The 18,793-nt window shown below is 41.5% G+C and overlaps 1 long non-coding RNA gene across 1 annotated transcript; it reads right to left on the bottom strand.

The window, feature by feature from the left end:
• Positions 1-10,906: 10,906 nt before the first annotated feature.
• LOC133420779 (uncharacterized) lies at positions 10,907-12,006 on the bottom strand. Its single transcript, XR_009770627.1, has 5 exons — positions 11,972-12,006; positions 11,477-11,821; positions 11,288-11,395; positions 11,155-11,189; positions 10,907-11,064 (listed from the first exon to the last, which is right to left on the bottom strand). It is a non-coding gene; the product is annotated as an uncharacterized LOC133420779 (long non-coding RNA).
• Positions 12,007-18,793: the final 6,787 nt, after the last annotated feature.

Raw genomic sequence — 18,793 nt, 5'->3', positions numbered from 1 at the left:
GGAGAAAGATTTTTCAATAAAGTTTATATATCCATGACGTTTCATGTATATCTGATTAATTTTTATTATCTCCAAAGCAGACGGATGTGTTTTGTGTTTGATGCGGAGGAGGGTGGAGATGATTGGGTGGGTGGATGGGGGTGGGGTGGGGGGATGAGGCGGTCCACATCACTTCACAGGAAGAGACAGTGTGGTCTGAGCATGTGGTGGGCAAGAGACTCATCTGTGTCCCTCCACTTTTTGTAAGGCAAAGCAAGTTTATTTGTATATCACATTTCAGCAACAAGGAAATTCAAGGTGCTTTACATAATGTAATATACGAAAAGTGAACAGGAGAAAAAAAAAACACCTACCTTGCAGTGTCAGAATAAAAAAAAAGTTAGACTTAAACTAGTGATAAACGTGAGTACTTTAAATTAACATTGTGTAAAGTTAATAGTCAAAATAGTCAAGATTTTCTTTCAGCACAGACATCACAGAAATATAATGATTCTAACTCAGAACACGTTTTATTGGGGAAAATACAGCTGCAACATCAGTTTAAACCGCAATAACTTAGTGGATGTTTAAGAACCCTAGGATCTACTCACAAATCAAGACACATTAAATGTTTCCTTTGCCACACCCAATTTTCCGAGAGCGGTTTGAGGATGCTGTCCGGATATTTAATGGTGGATCTGGCGCCATCCATACTTCCAAGGCCAACGTCTACATCTCAGAAGAGTAAGTCTGCGATATTATTAATATAAATAACATGTCTGCACGTATTAAAGCGGGAAAGCTTCCTTACTTTCTGTCTTTTTGTTCACATTTTGAATCATGCTTTTTATTTCTATTGTGACGTTTTAATGTCTCTGTAAAGCACTTTGAATCACCTTGTTGTTTAATTGTGCTGTACAGATAAACTTGCCTTGCCTTGCTTTACTCCAACCACTTTAGCCATGCAAGGAAAAGAAAAGAGATCCCCGCCCGTTGTTCACCTGATGTCCTAAAGACTTTGTGCAAAATCCTTTTAAATCTTTAAAAAGGTAAGATCCTACTTGGTTCATCTCAATACCAAAAACTGAAGAAAAGAGAAAGAAGTTCATCAAAATATTTGCTAATAAAAGACTGGCTTTAAAGCGTAAGTAGTAGGCCCTAAAGAGTTGTGGCTTTTTACCTGTGTGCAAAGAAATCAAGTAATATGATGCTCGGCTGCAGAAGTATCTCTTCCAGATCAAACAGGGGTAGAAAGAGTATGCTTGATGGACTTTAACCCTGTGTTTTTTATCCCATTAATTCATTTGGAAAAATACAGTCAAAATCTATTAAAGTGTGCAGATTGAAAACTTCATTTTTGCTACCACTGGTTATTTAAAGACAATGTGTTCAAAGAACATCCTATGTTGAAATATATAGATCATTACATTGTGAGTGTGAATTACCGCATTTTGCGGATCATTAGGTGCACCGCGTTATAAGGCGCAATATTAATAAAAGGGTCTATTTTCATAAATAGTCTAAGGCACACCGGGTTATAAGGTGCATAATAAAACATATATAAAGCAAAACAAAACAGTCTGGTAAGTCGAAGTTTAGTCAATTCATTCAGTATAACTCAGAATATTGTTCAGTTGTAACAAATACAGAAAAATACACTAAATTTTTAAACCATCCTCTCCCACAAATCCATAAATAAAAAGTGGAGGAGGTAAGCGTTGTACTACGTCCTGTTGGTTCGTTGTTGCCAGCGATAGTGGACACTTGAAGTTAGTGTGGGGTTGGAACAATGTTGTGTACCAACAATTGATTATTATTGTATTATGATATGGATTTGAAAATTGGGTTTACGCTAAAAACCTTGGTTTGACGTCTAATTACAGTAAGATAACATTGACTAGATGTTGGATGATGGTTGCTTGCCAGCACTATTTGTTATGTTGTTTATTCACTCTGGGCTTGCCCTAGGTTACATAGCTGACTGTGCCCCTAAAGGGAGGGGGAAAGGGAGTGGTCGCAGTCAGTGGACAGGTATAGATTGTTCTTGTTCTTGTTTGTTAGCAACAAGAAGTTTCCTCTTCTCTGCAGATTTCTGCTTTATGCTGATAAACAGGAAACTTCTTGTGCAGAACTCTTAATCACTTAACACAGCATTGTTTTATCAGTGTGTCACAGGCGTAAGCAAATTATCATACGTTCTGTTGATAGCGAGCATGAAAACTTACTATTTATTTACAATAATTCCAACACTAACACTGTATGACGTCTGACAATCAATCAAGCCAAGCGGCTTCGTTGCTACCAAAGTCGCAGTAAAATATTTTGAGAGATTTTTTAGCGCAGTGTACAACAACAAACTGGTTTGAGGTCAGTAATTACTTCAAAAGTCATACATAAGGCGCACCTGATTATAGGGTGCACTGCTGATTTTGAGAAAAAATAAGGATTTTAAGCGCAGAGAATACGGTATTACATTGTTTTCACATGTGCCACATCCATCTTAAATGCATCTAAAACATGCAGGAAAGCTGGCCTCAAGGGCTAGAATTGCGTTAAACAGTAAAATGCAGAACTGTGTTTCATAAACACATGAATTTATGTTATTAAGTATCATATTATATTATTATCTTTAGCTTCCAAGTGATTAATGACAGCAGAAAGAAAACATTAAAAATAAAGGTGTGAAAGTTCAACAACTTTGTTTTACTTTCACATGAGCGCTGAAGGTTATTTTCAGCTTTTGTTCTTGTTGGTCAAAACTGTTGAAACCGCAGTGGAAACTGACAAAGGGAGGGATCAGAAGAACGGGTGCTTGTCCACCACAGATATACCTAATCATGTTATCAGGCAAAACATCTTCACCCTTGTGCTCTTCCAACACACATGCACTCTGTCAGGATACTAATGAAAAAAAACAAAAAGTGAAATTGTCAATACATCAATTCAAATAACAGAGATAAAAATATGATATTTCAAAAACACCTTTTTGAAACTTCATTTAAACAGAAACGTGTGGTAAAATTCACTGTGTTGGTTCTGTTCAGCTATGTGAGCCAGCAGTGTCCTTTGATGGTTCCATCAGATGACTCACTTGTTTTTTTTCCTGTTTAGATGAAAATATGTGACCAGCAAAGTCAAAACCCATAAAAACACAAAGATAAATGTCAGAATACAAACAAAATGGACTTTTAATGAAGATTTAATGCAGTTCCTGTTGCATCCACCTGTTCATACATAACAGGACATTCTTGATGGCAGCAAGTCAGTTGTTTGTGGTCAGAGCTGAAGTTGATGGAATATTATCTGAACAAAAAGAAGCACATCTGTTTTCACACATTCTTCACAGGCCTTCTGCAGATTCAGTTCAGACCGTACTGAGCTGTCACTTCCTGTAAGTGTAAGTAACATGTGTCTCACCCTCCCTCCCCCAGCAGGTCAGCTGACGATGAGGGAGTTTTTCTAATCGTCAGTTTACTGTCTGGCTTCTCCTTTTTGAACATCAAATACATCAATGTGCTTCATTAATGAAGACTACAAGAAGTCACTATAACCAGACAGACATAAAATCTCATGCATTTATGAATTTTATCCCCAAAATATGTCTCCAACAGTTTATATATTTATAACTTGGATTAGATGCAAATGGGAACTTTCATCCTTCCCTCAGCATTGTGTATGTAGGTTGGTGATGCAGGTGCATCTGCGGACTTGTTTACTGATATTCAGTTTAAAAATGGCCAAGAAATACCCTTAACCATGTAACAGGAATTCGGAGGTCCACTTTGAGCTGCAGTTCCATCTGCATCCTCAGTCTATCTGGTTGCAGTAGACACATGTGACTCTCTAGGCCTGCAGCTTCTCTTTCCTTTTGTGCGGAAAGTAAAAGCTGCATAGTTCAAATCATCTGAGCGCAGAAACTGATAACAAGAATATTCAGACTCATAAAGTGTATTAAGTACAATCTACTGAGATACAAATTTCAGATTTGCTGCCAGGTAATATTAGCACACAGTAAGATTTGATGTTTCAACACTAGTTTGGTAAAATTAGATGTGTAATGAAAGTGAGATCATAGTGGCTATAATGACTTAGAAATATTTTGTTTTAAATATATTAATCTTTACATTATTATTTTTTTTGTCAAACAGAATGAGTCAGGTGTATTTGAACTTTTACTTCTTATTTGTGTTCAGTAATTTAAGATTAAATATTATTACCAACAACCAACAAACAGGTCGATTAGCATCAACTTTGTTTTATATCTTTGAACAAAAAAATACAAGTGAGGTCTTAGCCTTGGGCTCCTCAATGGTGTGCCAGGGGGTCCCCACAAAATTATTTGTAATATAAAAGATGTATTTAATATAAAATAATAATAATAAAATTAAAGCTGCAAGCAGCGATGAACGGGCCCTCGCACTCACGGCCACCGCCCCCCATAAGCATATCAGAAACGATACCACCCACGACTTCCTATGTCAAACCATTCAAAAGTTATAGCAGAAAAAAGGGACAACCAATCAGAAGAAGGGGCGGGGCTAGTTCAGGCCAGTGAAGGTCAAGGACTCATTACAGAGTCCCATGATACCACCCACGACTCTCTATGTCAAAACATTCAAATGTTATAGCAGGAAATAGGGACAACCAATCAGAAGAAGGGGCGGGGCTAATTTTCCACCAATTATGGTCAAGGACTCTATACCGAGTCCCATGACACCACCCACGACTCTTTATGTCAAACCATTCAAAAGTTATGGCAGTATAGTAAAAGTATTCTAGGCGCTGTTGAGCCGTTAGGCCACGCCCATTAATGCAAACCATGAAATATCAAATTTATCGCCAAGCCTGGCTTGCATGTAAAATTTGGTGACTTTTGGGGAACTATCAAATATGGACCAATCAGATGAAGGGGGGCGCGCTTTTTGCCGTCTAGCGTCGCCACGTTAACACTTTTGAAAGAGAAAAGTAATGTGCGTAGTCGCAGGATAGAGACGCACATTTTGATGTATAACACACCTGGGTGCACGTTACGGTTCGGGCCGTATTAATTCTCGAAGGAATGGCTCATATTGCTCCAAAATTACGCGATTAATTCAGAATGTTTAAAATGGCCGACTTCCTGTTCGGTTTCGGCCATGGCGCCAAGAGACTTTTCTTTAAGTTGCGACATGATACAGGTGTGTACCGATTTTCGTTCATGTACGTCATACCGTATTCTGGGGCTTGAGGCGCAAAGTTTTTTCGGTCTGAACCAACCAGATGAAGGGTGGGCGCGCTTTTTGGCGTCTAGCGTCGCCACGGTAACGCTTTTGAAAGAGAAAAGTAATGCGTGTTGTCGCAGGATGGAGACGCACATTTTGATGTATAACACACTTGGGAGCACGTTACGGTTCGGGCCGTATTAACTGCCGAAGGAATGGCATAAATTGCGCCAAAGTGACACGATTAATTCAAAATGGCTGACTTCCTGTTCGGTTTCGGCCATGTCGCCAAGAGACTTTTCTTTAAGTTGTGTACTGATACAGGTGTGTCGCGATTTTCGTGCATGTACGTCAAACCGTATTGTGGGGCTTGAGTCACAAAGTTTTCCGGGGGGCGCTGTTGAGCCATTTTGCCACGCCCATTAATGTAAACCATTAAATATCAAATTTTTCGCCAGGCCTGACTTGCATGCAAAATTTGGTGACTTTTTGGGCACGTTTAGGGGGGCAAAAAGGCCCTCCTTCCGTCAGAAGAAAAAGAAAAAAAATTCCTACAGATACAATAGGGCCTTCGCACTGAAGGTGCTCGGGCCCTAATAAATATTCTTCTGTAGAAATTAACTAAATACAACAAATTACTCTGGCAATATCACAAGAATGTCCAGTAACATGTTCAACACCACAAACTTAGTCACTGCTCGGTGACATTCATCTATTCTGGCCTGATACTCCTCCCTTCCTTGATGAAAGGGGAAGCTAGCGGTAGATGCTCTTTAACTTCTCCCATAGATGAGCTGACGAGCTGCAGCTGTCTGCCGGAGCGCCCGGCTCTTTTGGCCACGCTGGCCGACTCCGCGCTCCCAGGTTGCGGAGGAAAGCACCAGCCGGCCAAAACCCTAACAGTTTCCTCCCTTTGTTGAAATGTCCACATTTCAAGTATTGTCGCCCTGTTGTCATCGTTTTTGGTAAAATGTAACCAAACTTTCAAGCGTGTATGCCGCTTTGTCCCCATGTTTTCCTGCTGGGCGTGAATCCTGCTGGTGACGTCATTCGCGCACACTGGAATCGATAAGGGAATCGTTTGCAAAAAAGGCAAATGATTCCAAGGAATTGGAACACTGGGAACCGGTTCTCAACAAGAACCGGTTCTCGATTCCCATCCCTACTCCTACCTGAGGGGAGGGGGTTCAACATACTGTGTACAGAATGAGAAGGGTCAGCCGCAATCCGACCTGCACGGCCTGGAGGTGCACAGGTCCTGTACAGATGGGAAGTTAGAGTTGCCAGTCGCCAGGCAGGCCGACTTCCCCGCCCGCGGGGGACGCGTCGGCTGCCGCTCGGTGTTTCTCAAAGCGCACAGTGTTTCTCAAAGCGCTCCCGAGGGAGCCGCATTGAGAGCCGCAGTGAAAGCCACCGACAACACACATTTGGTGCACTGCTTCATTGGGCGCACGGCACATTTTGAAAAAAAAAATAAGACGTTTATATGCGCCTAATGGTCACGAAAATAGGGTAAATACAGTTTCACATTTAGAGCCAAAATATTGAAAAACTTGATATGGACAGCTAAACATGAAATCTCTAAGCTTCTCTAAGTTAATTAGTTATTGATCTAATTATGGAGATGAGATGAAAGAGATGAGAGCAGGATCAAGGATGTCCCTACTCGAATCCCAGGTGCGCTTCTCAAGGCTGTACCCTCCCAATCCACCAGATACTGAGACTCCACCAAAGACTAAGGGACCGGACAGCGTATGCAGTAAATCCCTCAACCTCCAGGACCAGAGGTGGTAGATCAGGTGGGACCGCATCCACCAGTGGACCCTGAATCACCGGCCTGAATAAAGAGACATGGAAAGTTGGAGAAATTTCAGAAGTGTGAAGGAAGCTGGAGCTTGTACGAGACCTCATTGACCCAGGAGTATCCTTAAGGAGCATCCTTAAAGGTCCATTGAACCAAGGCCTCAGTTTACGGCTTGGCAGATGGAGGTGAAGGTCCTTGGTGTTATCTTTACTTTTTAACTGTCTCAAGCGTGTCATGATACAGTGTATGCGTGTTATAAAGGTGTTGCTTCCTTTATGAACGTGTGAATGTGAGGTATAAGGTATAAACCTTTGACTTCTCATATGGTGAACAGTTCAGATTTATTTCACTGCTACAAAGATCCTTATAAGTCCCTGTTCAAACTTGTTATTGCTAAATAAAAAGCTAGAAACACTACATTTCTAATCGCCATTAGTTAACCTTCAGACAAGTTCACTGAAGGACATCTAAACTGCAACATCTTGAGTTTTATCCAACAACTAAGTTCTAAGTTGGCCATGATTATGCTATTGTATTATTGCCAACAGTGTTTCCTCCACAAGTCATTTGGTACTCTTTTTCCTGTAAAATAAAGAATATGACGTTTGTGTTGAAGTGTGCGAATACCTCTTGTAAACAGCACTCGTTAACGTCACCTGGAATTCGGTGGGCATTCCACGCCAATCTGACAATCTGAATAAGGCCGCCTTTCCCGATCATAGCGATGAGTTCTCTTGCATAAAGAGTGTCGAATAAAACTCTTTGCCGTGATCTACACGCACTTGGTCCCATATACCATACTGTAAGTGAACACTGCAGGCCAAATTTTAACCAGTTACATTTTTATTTAGCAACCCATTTTCACATCAAAATGTGAAATAGCAGCGTTTGTCCACGGTAAAAACTTATTAGTTTCACAATAAGGCCCCTCAAATTGTGACATGTTCATATTTTTTCCCTATTATTTTCTATTGGCCTGCCAAAAAGTCATGTGACTGCCCGCAGCTGCCTTGTAAAAATAAAAACATGGCGGCCATCCTTGTCTTTCTCAGTGGAAAATGCATTCTTTTAAGGTAGTTTCGACATATAAAAGAGTTTTGATCATATTTCTAGCGAGAAATATTCATGAAATTTTATAATATTCGTTCAGTTGCTGTATATGATCTTTGGTTTGTTAGTTATTACGATAAATCTTTCAGATCTCGGGATAAAATTGTTGCAGTTTTACGTTTTCTGTTGTTGCTATGCTGGTTGCTAAATGCGCAGCTATCGACGAAACCAAATGGCCTGTATGCTATTTGGATTATGTAGTTATATGAGCTCTTAAGATATTTGTGTTAATTTTTGTAACTTTTGATGATATTATTACCATGACCTATAGAACAAAATAAAACAGATTCTAGTGCCCAGGGGATTACAAATGTAAGATTTAAAGGTGAAGTTAATTTAGCAAGAAAATATATTTACAATGTTAATGTAGTTAATTAGTTATGCATTTGTGCTTTATTATTTACATGTTTACAGATTCAGATGTTTATACCAGCACAACAGTTAAAACACTCTTTTGAGTGTATTTATTTGGTTTTACCTTCTTACAGTACGTTTCCTCGGTCTAGGTCATTCCTGGCTCCTGATTGGTTGGTTTAGTCACATGGGGTCAGAAAGAAGGAAGTTGTGGTTGTCATGGTGATATCTTATTCCGGGGAACTTAAGTAAAAGTTCTGCTGGAAAGCTTACTCTCTCATGTCTGCTGTTTTCTCTCATGAAGAGTGTCTGATTACCACCTCTCGAACCCTCACGTTACACACATTTATTCTTCTTTGAATTTCGGCACCCCCATGTTTTTGTCAGACAACCCGGAAATTATTGCTTGCTCCAAAAAAAACATGTTTTAAAAAAAAAAACTGCGATCAGATCTCAAGATTTAGGTTGATTGCTGTTGTTGTTTTGGTTGGCTCCGTGCCGGTTTCGTGTTTTGTTTGTGGTTTTTTGTTGCAGATTTCCAGTGCTTGACGTGTGTTTCCGTGTGTTCCTGCTTCCTGGATTGGCAGTGGATGTCGTCACCCCCACAAAAAAAATTAAAAAAAAATCACTGGGTTTGTGTGTGTATATTTATGTATGTGTACGCATATGTATGCGTATATATATGTATATATATTAATTATAGTAATAATGCACTTATATATGCTTTTGGTTTCTACCGTCATGGTATCAATATGTGTGCAGACAAGGAAAAAAAAAAAAAAAAAACAAAAAAAAAAAAAAAACAAGACGATCAATAATAATAATATAATAATAATCAGTAACCTTGATTCTTTCTGGTTGTGACGCTAAAGAAAACCCTAAGAAGTACAATTATGTAATAAATATTGACTATATTCTGTTGCGGAGTTATCCATCAGCTTACAAGACAATAAACAACAGCATTAATTAACTGTAACTGACCGATGTGTCCTGATTTTTACAACCAGAACAATGATTGCACAAGTGTATCCAGGATCACATTCAACATATCTATCATTCTGTCAGTTTCTGTGGCAACCTGTGACCAGATAGGTGCTCTAGAGCAACAGAGAAGGCTTGAGTCAGAGCACAGATCTTAGAAACCAGTATTACAATATTCTTTCAATAAACTATGCCATAATTTTACAGTCTTAAATACATTCAATCAACATGCTTGGAAAATGACAAAATTGTGTACAAGATGTGTGATTGCTACATCCAGGGTGACCAAAAAAAGTGGGTGTATGACCAATATAGTGTGTGTGTGGGGGGTAGTTGAACGGAAACACAGAAGATCAGAGATTGTCACCCAACAAAGCTATAATGTTCTCTTACCACCAACTAACTGCTAAGCTGCTCTTTTTCTCACACAGACGCATGGATGTGAAGCCAACCTCACCATATGTGCTTTGGTTATTCAAACTGAAAACGTGTTTGTTTTCTGTGGTTAGAGAAAACACTAAGCAGGTGAAATGTGTGCAAGCAGGTCAGAATGGGCGGAGGAAAGGTTCAAGGGTCATACCCTTTTGAGTATCAGCAACAATGAAAAGTTAGGTTTGAAAGACAGTAGTGTGATGTTGTATGATTTACTGAAGAAAAAGACAGTAGGCAGAATTGGAAGTAGCTGAGGTTAACATTTTGAGATTCTCTTTTGGAGTGATAAGGATGGATAGGATCAGGAATGAGAGGGACAGTGCATGTTAGATGTTTTGGAAAAAAAGTCAGAGAGGCCAGACTGAGATGGTTTGGACAGAGGAGGGATAGTGAATATATCGCTAGAAAGATGGTGAGGTTTGAACTGCCATGAAAGAGGCCTAGAGGAAGACCAAAGAAGAGATTTATAGATGTACCGACAGAACAGAGAGTTGAGAGAAGAGGATGTAGAGCATAGGCAGAGCTGGATTATTTGCTGTGGTGACCCCTGGAAGAAAAGCCGAAAGGACAAGAAGAAGACTGTCTAAGTCAGAAAAGGAGGCGGCACCGCTGCACCACCTGACCTTTCCTATGGTGCATCTTATGACATCAGCTTAACAAATGTATTAATTATTAAGTGTATGGACACAATTTAGGTAAACAGAAGATAAAGTCTGAGTAAGTGAAATCTACACGCTATTTAACTGCTGAGACAGTCAGTACAAAGATGAGGACCCCCGACTCAAATCAACCGATACAATCTGAGTGTAGCAGTATTTACAACTAACTACAATGCAGTCTTGATGTAATGAATAAATTAACGGTATTTGCTAATTCTGTTGTGACATCAGCCAGCAGCTTAGTGTCAGATGAGTAAAGTAAAGTAACTGAGAGTCATAATACTTTACTGTACAAATTACACAAACTGTATTAAGAAAAGAGAGATTTATTCTTTGATGGGTTACATCACAATGTATCCATCAGTCCCCAGAACAGTTAGCACACAAATTAACCAGGTACTGACATTATCTTCTCTCTGAGCAGTATTCATCATCTCGTGGCAGCATACACAACATTTGGCTCCATCTCTCTCTCTGGTGGAAGATTTTGGCTTCTTCTAGCTCTGGGACGGAAGCTCAGTCTTGCATAGTTATCATCCAAATTCTGTACATGAAAATATTTATACTTGTCAAATTAAGTCAGCAATGCCCACTGTAATGAATAATTAGTGAAATAAAGGAAAAATGTAATTACTTTGTTGTGATGTGGATTCTGTTCCTCATCTGGAGCTGATAGACAGAAGCATTTCATCTGGTCAGTAAGCCATTATTAAAGAGTTTTGTGGTATTAAAATTGTATGAACTGTAAAACCATTGTAAATAAATACTTGTTTTTAAGGAGCAGATTTTGACAACCAGACAGATGATGATCACTACAAGAACGATAATTACACCTCCCAGAATGAAACTCAGTAGATTTGTTAATCCAGACAAGTCTACAAGAGAAACAAATAAGTTTTTATATACAGCAGCATTCCACTTTCGATAAGAAGAAATTAAAGGCTCAACAGACTTACATTTAACTTGTAAATATGTTGCACTAAAAGTGATAGGGTTTCCGTCTTTGTTGAATCTACAGCAGTACAGTCCAGAGTCGCTGAAATCCATGTCTTTGATTTTGAGAAAGAGGTTTTTGGTGTTTGACGTCATTGTAAATCTGCCGTTTTGAAATCCCTCATCTAATGTAGCAGGGTCCTCAGAACTCAACATAGTTGATATTTGGCTAAAATTTGTTCCTTTGTCCAGTTTGAACCATTGTACGAAGCGGGGAACACTGCTAAAGTTGGAACATGTTAATGTAACTTCTTCACCAGGATGAACCTCCACAATGAAGAACTCAGAAATTGCCACACAGATCCAACCTGAAACAAACACGTGAAATAGTCATCAATGTCAGATTCAACACAAACAAAATAATGTCTATCATTGATACCATTAATAAATGAGTGGTTGGAAATGGAGAAAAATAATAATAATGAATGTGGTGAGAAAAAATATTCAAGTGTACTCACTGTGGGTGAAGAATACAGCCAGCGTCAGGGTGAAGTTCATGGTTGTGATCGCAGCAGGACTCCACCAGTGATATTTGTAAGTCAACTGTGCTCCAGTGAGTGACCTCACTGTAAGGAGGTGTGGTTTGTTACTATGCTTCACACTGACATTGAGACTTAGTCAGACACAAAAGTTAAAAGTAAGTTGCTTATACAAACAAAATATCGTCTCATTTCATTTGACAACATTTTTGAACGACTTTTGTTTTAGAAGATGGTTTAAGTTTATTTGCATCTGGGAAATGGGGAAAACCTTTGTTTTCCGATCCAGCAACCTGGATGCAACAATAAACAGACTATAAAATAAACAAACACACTTCAGCGGTTGTAGCTAAATAAACACAGTTGTGGCGGGTTCAGTGGTCTGGCTCACAACGTCTGCAACACAGTAAAACACAGTTTCTCTGCCCAGAAACAAAAACACTGTGTTACATCGATCGCTTTGTAAGCAATGTAAGTGATGTTTTTTTTTTCTGTGGCAGACCAGCATTCCTCTGGGCTTGGTGAACAGCTAGATGATTACGCTAGATGAAGGGATGTAGCATCAATACCGCAGCTGGGCCACTCTGAAGGCGTTCACGTTGTCGGGGCGTGCACAGGTCCCTAGTTGCGCTGCGGCCAGACAGACTGTAGTTACGTTTCCTGGCAAGCAGATGCTTCAGTCTTAATGAGAGCCCAAATGGGATTCAATTCAATTCAGTTCAATTCAATTTTATTTATATAGCGTCTATTACAACAAAGGTGTCTCTAGGGGCTTTCCAGAGACCCAGAACATGACCCCCGAGCAATTATTACATAAACATAACTTAAACAACAACAGGTAAAAACTCCCCTAGTGGGAGAAAAACCTTAAATCAAACAGTGACAAGAAAAAACTCCCGTTTAGGAGGGATGTAAACTTGACCAGGACCGTGCTCATAAGGGCGACTCTCTTGCTGCAGACCAGCTGGGCAAAGCAGGAAAAGAGAAAACAGAGAGAGAGAATGAAAAACAGAGAAAGGAGAGACACAAATTCACAATGGCTAAATTGTGCACTACAGGGATGACTATATAAACAGATGTAGACAGCAGACACTGGGGTGGTCAGAGGGGCGGACTGCAAATGACGACGAAAAGCATTCTGGGAAATGTTTCTGGCTCTAGATCAACTAGTGAGCATCGGAAATCCCTTGATCCGTAGGGACAGATTCATAGCCACTACACTAGTTTTCTTCACTACCCCTAGGTAAAAAGAGGACGGTGCTTGTGAATGAGTGGTTTTATAAGTTTGGCGTCCCGGCTCGCATCCACTCCAACCAAGGTTGTTGTTTTGAGGCAGCTCTCATCCAACAGCTTTGCAAACTCTATGGGGTTGAAAAATCTCGCACCACACCTTATCATCCCGCGGGCAATGGCGAGTGCGAGCGATTTAATCGCACCTTGCATAATCTCCTTCGCACTGTGCCTGTGTCCCGCAAGAGAGATTGGGTGGCATGCTTGCCCCAACTGCTTTTTTGCTATAACACCACCCCACATTCGGTCACTGGTGAGTCTCCTTATTTTCTGTTGTTTGGTCAGGAACCACGCTTGGCACTAGACTTTTTGCTTGGAAGGGTGCCTGACCCTGTCGAAGGAACTGTGCATAACTGGATTGAGGGACATTGTGCCAGGCTGAAAACTGCCTCTCAGGGCGCTAGAGACCGCCTTCAACCAGCGGCTGCTAAGCGCAAAGAGGATCACGACAGTCAGGTGAACGACAAGCCCCTGGGGGTGGGCACGCAAGTCTACTTTCGTGACCTTAGTATGAGGGGCTGCCACAAGATTCAAGATCAGTGGAGATCCGAGGTGTATGAAGTCATTAGGGCCCCCTCGGACAATGGGGCGGTTTGACACCATTGCCCCCGTGACTGACCGAAGTAAGACCAGACAGGTGCATCGGAGTTATCTTAAGGCTCCCTTAGGTGGTCACGCCCAAGCCGATCCTCCGGCTACCAGCCCACTGGGGGCAGAGGCCATTGCTGGACTGGAGGAAGAACCCGATGCTGATCTGTACCTTTTGCCCCCTGTACCGGTACCACCTTCAGTAGTGGCACCAGGGGGTGACCTTGGGCGTCTTGACCCAGCAAGTGTGTCTGATGCACCGCCCATTGAACAGGGGTCAACCGTAGTAAGTTCCACTCTACCGGGCACTAGTACCGACCACCCTACGGCTACAGGCCTAGGAATGGAGAACCTGGACCTAGCGGACATCCGTGGCAGGGACGTTGACGAAGTGGCCGTGCGGCAGAGTAGCCGGTCCACGGCAGGTAAACATTCAAACATTTACCATCTGCCTCAGGCGGTTAGCCAGGGGGTTGCGTGCTCCAGCGACCTGGTGGCTGATCAGCCTGAAGGTGAGCAGCCGTTGCAGAACCCTAGGGTGACTACTTGCCATGGTATCATCGGGGCGCTGATCGAAAAGCTGGGGGCAGATTGTGGTAAGACGCCCTTCGAGTTAAGGGCTCATTGGTGAGGGAGCAGTCCCGACCAATGGCGTGCGTGGCTGGCTTATTTAAGGGAGAGTGATCGGGGGTTCAAAAAGTGCGACTATTCGTCCCCGCCCATTGTTTCCGGTTGCTGCTTCCTTGTCTCGTTTACCTGTTTCGGTGCTTTCACCGCTTGGCTTAGCCAGTTTGTCAGCAGTATATCTTGTGGCAAGAGTTCATGCAACTGTTACGTAGTCTGCTTGTTTCAGCATGCTGTGACGGCACTCTTTGTTTACTTTCTTTTTAATTTACTAGCGACCTGCATCTGATCGCTCTTTCCCAGCACGTCCGTCGTTCAGCATCCTCTCAGTCTGGCGCAGCTGCGCATTCTGAGAATGATTGGGCTCGCTCGGAGCGTCTGAGCGCAGATGACTTGTGAAATCCAGCAAGCCGCCTTAGGATAATTAAGAAGCCTTGCATCGCCTGGTATGTGTCTTTCCTATGAATCCCGGTCTTTCTGCAGTTATTTGTGGCATCAATTAAGTGTTGTGTACGTCCTTAGGTGTTGCCGGTTGTTGGCCCCACTGCCGTTCTTGCCAATCTGGGAATACAGAGCAGTGCCCCAGCTGGATTGACGCGGCCGCTCGTGGGAAGAGGGCTGCAAGACCATCGAGCATCCCAGCATTTCAATAGACCTAGTTTTTAGCAATCGTGCACTTGTGTGAGAGAGTGTGTGTGTGTGTGTGTGTGTGTGTGTGTGTGTGTGTTTGGAGTCTGGTGTGGGGGATATTCTTCTTTTGGGTTAAGTTGTTTTTTTTTCGTCACTCCCCCTTTAAACCTATTGGCAGGAGGTTCATTTATATACAGTAGCTGCAGATAACCAATAGGTTTTTGGGCCAGGTTTATTGTTTTCTTTTTTTTTTCATATGTTATTTGGTTTGGGGCTCTCGAGAGCTTGTTGGATCCATACTTTGTGTGTGGTTAGTAACCACATTGGTTGATCTCTTTTTTTTCTTTTCATTACTCCTGGGTTTATATTTGGTTTTGTATGTTTTGTCCTTGATTGTTCACCTCCTAATACCCTTTTTTTTGGTTTCTTTGCTTTCCAGGTGCTGAGCGTCCACGGCGGGGTGGCAAGCCAATCCTTTGGGTGATGGTGCTCTATTTTCCGTGTGTGTGAATTTCACGTATGCTTAGTTTTCTTTAGTTTGCTGTGCTTTTTGATTTATATTATCCTACGTTTGCAGTTTTTGGTTTATTCAATTTACTTCCTTTTGGTTTGCAGTGAGTGTGACACGTGTGTCTGCATGGTATGATTCCTTGGACCCTTGATCCATTTCTCTGGTAACCCCCCCTGCTGGTGGGCCTCAGGCCTGTCCATAGTGAGAATCCCTTCATCCCTGCCCCAAAATACGGAGGTGTGATTGTATTGTTGGTATATTTGTGATTGTTTTAAAACGAAACCTGGGGTCCGTTTCACAAAGCAGGTTTAGTGAAAACTCTGAGTCTGTTAACCCTGAAATGAGGGAAACTCTGGGTTTTCCGTTTCACAAAGGGAGGTAACTCAAACCAGAGAAAGAGGAGTAACTCTAGCCTGTTTCACAAAGAGAGGTAACTTAAGCTCTCGGTCAGTTACCGTGGTAACAGACGCTCTGAACCTAACCTGGTCGGGACCAGGTTTATATTGTGAAACCTGGAGTTTCTCTGCGTCTCCGCCTCTTTCAGAGACACACGCACATTTGATTTCCTCATTCATTCAGTCAGCAGGCGAGTTTTGGCGAAGTTCTGCCGTCTGTCATTAAAAACAGAGTCAGTATATATATTAGAAGTCCATTGTCACAAACATGGCATGTCTTTTTGATGAAGACACAATTGATGAAGGTGCAGAATTAATGCGCAGAGAATTAAATATTCGTCGGGAGATGGTTATCAGACCACGTAATACATGTACATTACAGTGCATAGTCTCATTACAGGCAAAGCAATATATGTTAATCCTTTATTTGTTATAATTTTGATGATTGAATTGTTTAATGATTTCATAATATATTCTAATTTTTTGAGATTTTTTATTTGGGGTTTTCATAAACTGTGAGCAATAATCATCAAAATTATAACAAATAAAGGCTTGAAATATCTCACTTTGCATGTAGTGGGAAATAATATTTGTTTCACCTTAAATTGAATTTACTACGAATGAAGTTTTGCAATATATTCAAATTTTCCGACCTCCACCTGTATATTATTACATGAATAAATAAGAGCATAATACAGGGGTCTCCAACTCCGGTCCTGGAGAGACCTATCCAGCATGTTTTAGGTGTCTCCCTGCATGAACACACCTGATTCTAATCAATGGTCGTCATTAACTTGTCATCAAGGTCCGGACAGTTCTGTTGCTGACACAGCTCCTTGTATCATGGTGTTCTGAAGCAGGGAAAGATCTAAAACATGGATAGGTGCTCTCCAGGACCAGGGTTGGAGAACCCTGGCATAATATGTGTCTGTATTGGTTCAATACGGAACGCAACTTTTAATTCCCAATTACGGAACAATTCCGTATTTCAAGGGACAGGTGGCAAGCCTATTATCATAAACCTGTCCAAGCCATCAAGGGGTTCCACAGGATTGCAGGTGAATGATGTGGAGATCTGTTAAATTAATTTTATATTATATTCTGTGCTGCGGTGTTACTCTTTTTTCGAAAAACATGTTCAAATTCGCCGTATGCGCGCATTAAAATCTCTAATTCCATTCGGGGGAAAAAGGACACGCCGTGAATTATGTGGATCTTCAGATGCAAACTAACGTTTCCTCAAAGGGATTTTGTAAATTGAAATGATAAATAAAGTAAAAAAAAAAAAAGAAAAAGTATGTGGATCTTTTGCCGTTGTTGTCGCCGGTTGCCATGGTGAATCGTTGTATCAGGGCTCTAAAGATACTGGCTTTTGATAGTTGTGGCACACGCGCTTAACTCCAGGTGAAACTACTTAGAGTTGAGTAAATTACCTCTAAACCGCTGTTCTGGAACCGAAAACTCAGAGTTTCCGATCTCAGAGTAGATCAACTAAGAGTTCAGGATTAGACTCAGAGTTTGTTGAACCTGCTTTGTGAAACGGACCCCTGGTGTTTTTACGTCATTAAATAAAATAAGAATTTGTATTTTCACAACAGCTGGTCTCTGGTGTCTTGGTCAACCAAAATTTCACGCCCGCCCTTAAAGTGTCTAAGGCCACACATAGTAATGGTGCCTGATAGCAGAAGACTGTCCTCCAAATGTACATTTGGATACTCTGGAACTACGAGTAAACCTGCACTGTGAGAACTGAGAGCTCTGTTAGAAAAATAATGGCCATTTTCCACTAGTATCTACTCAGCTCGCTTCTACCCGCCACGCCCCCGTGTTGCGCTTTTCCACTACGGGCCGAGGCGGATGGAGCCGTGCCAAGCAGATACTTTTTCTGTACCGAGGCTGCCGAGGTTTTAAGCGGGCTAAGTCGGCACTATATCTGACGTCATCACTATACACACTACTGATTGGTCGGGGGGCGGGGCCGTCACGTTTGAATCAGGAAGCGGGAGTCAGTGCGAGAAAGACTCGCTGGTGACTGACGAGAGAATTAAAAAAGGGATGTATACGGGCGATAAGGAACGATCAGATCCACCAGGCGCTCTGTTTTTTTCTCAGCCGCTCGCGGCTCCCGCTGATTTTTCATCTGCGCCGACACGAACAAAGGGGTTGCGCAATTGAGTGCGTCACAGCAGCTTCATCCCAACCCGCCCACTGCTCACCTGGCTGTGGAAAAACAAACGGGGACAAAGCGGGTGGAGGTGGGACGAGGCGTGACGAGCCGAGTCGGGCTGAGTAGTTACTAGTGGAAAAGCGCCATAAGTCAGAAAAGGAGGCGGCACCGCTGCACCACCTGACCTTTCCTAATTGCAGACACCTTATTTGAAAGATGGCGGAAATATTCTCCAACACTGGTAAAAGTTGGTTACGGTGCATCTTATGACATCAGCTTAAAACATATATTAATTATTAGGTTTATTGACACCATTTAGGTAAACAGAAGATAAAGTCTGAGTAAGTGAACTGCTAAGACAGTCAGTACAAAGATGAGGATCCCCGACTCAAATCAACCGATACAATCTGAGTGTAGCAGTATTTACAACTAACTACAACGCAGTCTGTTGTGACATCAGCCAGCAGCTTAGTGTCAGATGAGTAAAGTAAAGTAACTGAGAATCATAATACTTTACTGTACAAATTACACAAACTGTATTAAGAAAAGAGAGATTTATTCTTTGATGGGTTACATCACAATTTATCCATCAGTCC

The sequence above is a fragment of the Cololabis saira genome, chromosome 20, assembly GCF_033807715.1.
Source record: "Cololabis saira isolate AMF1-May2022 chromosome 20, fColSai1.1, whole genome shotgun sequence".
NCBI lineage: Eukaryota > Metazoa > Chordata > Actinopteri > Beloniformes > Belonidae > Cololabis > Cololabis saira.
This window is presented reverse-complemented; position numbering and strand designations above follow the sequence as displayed.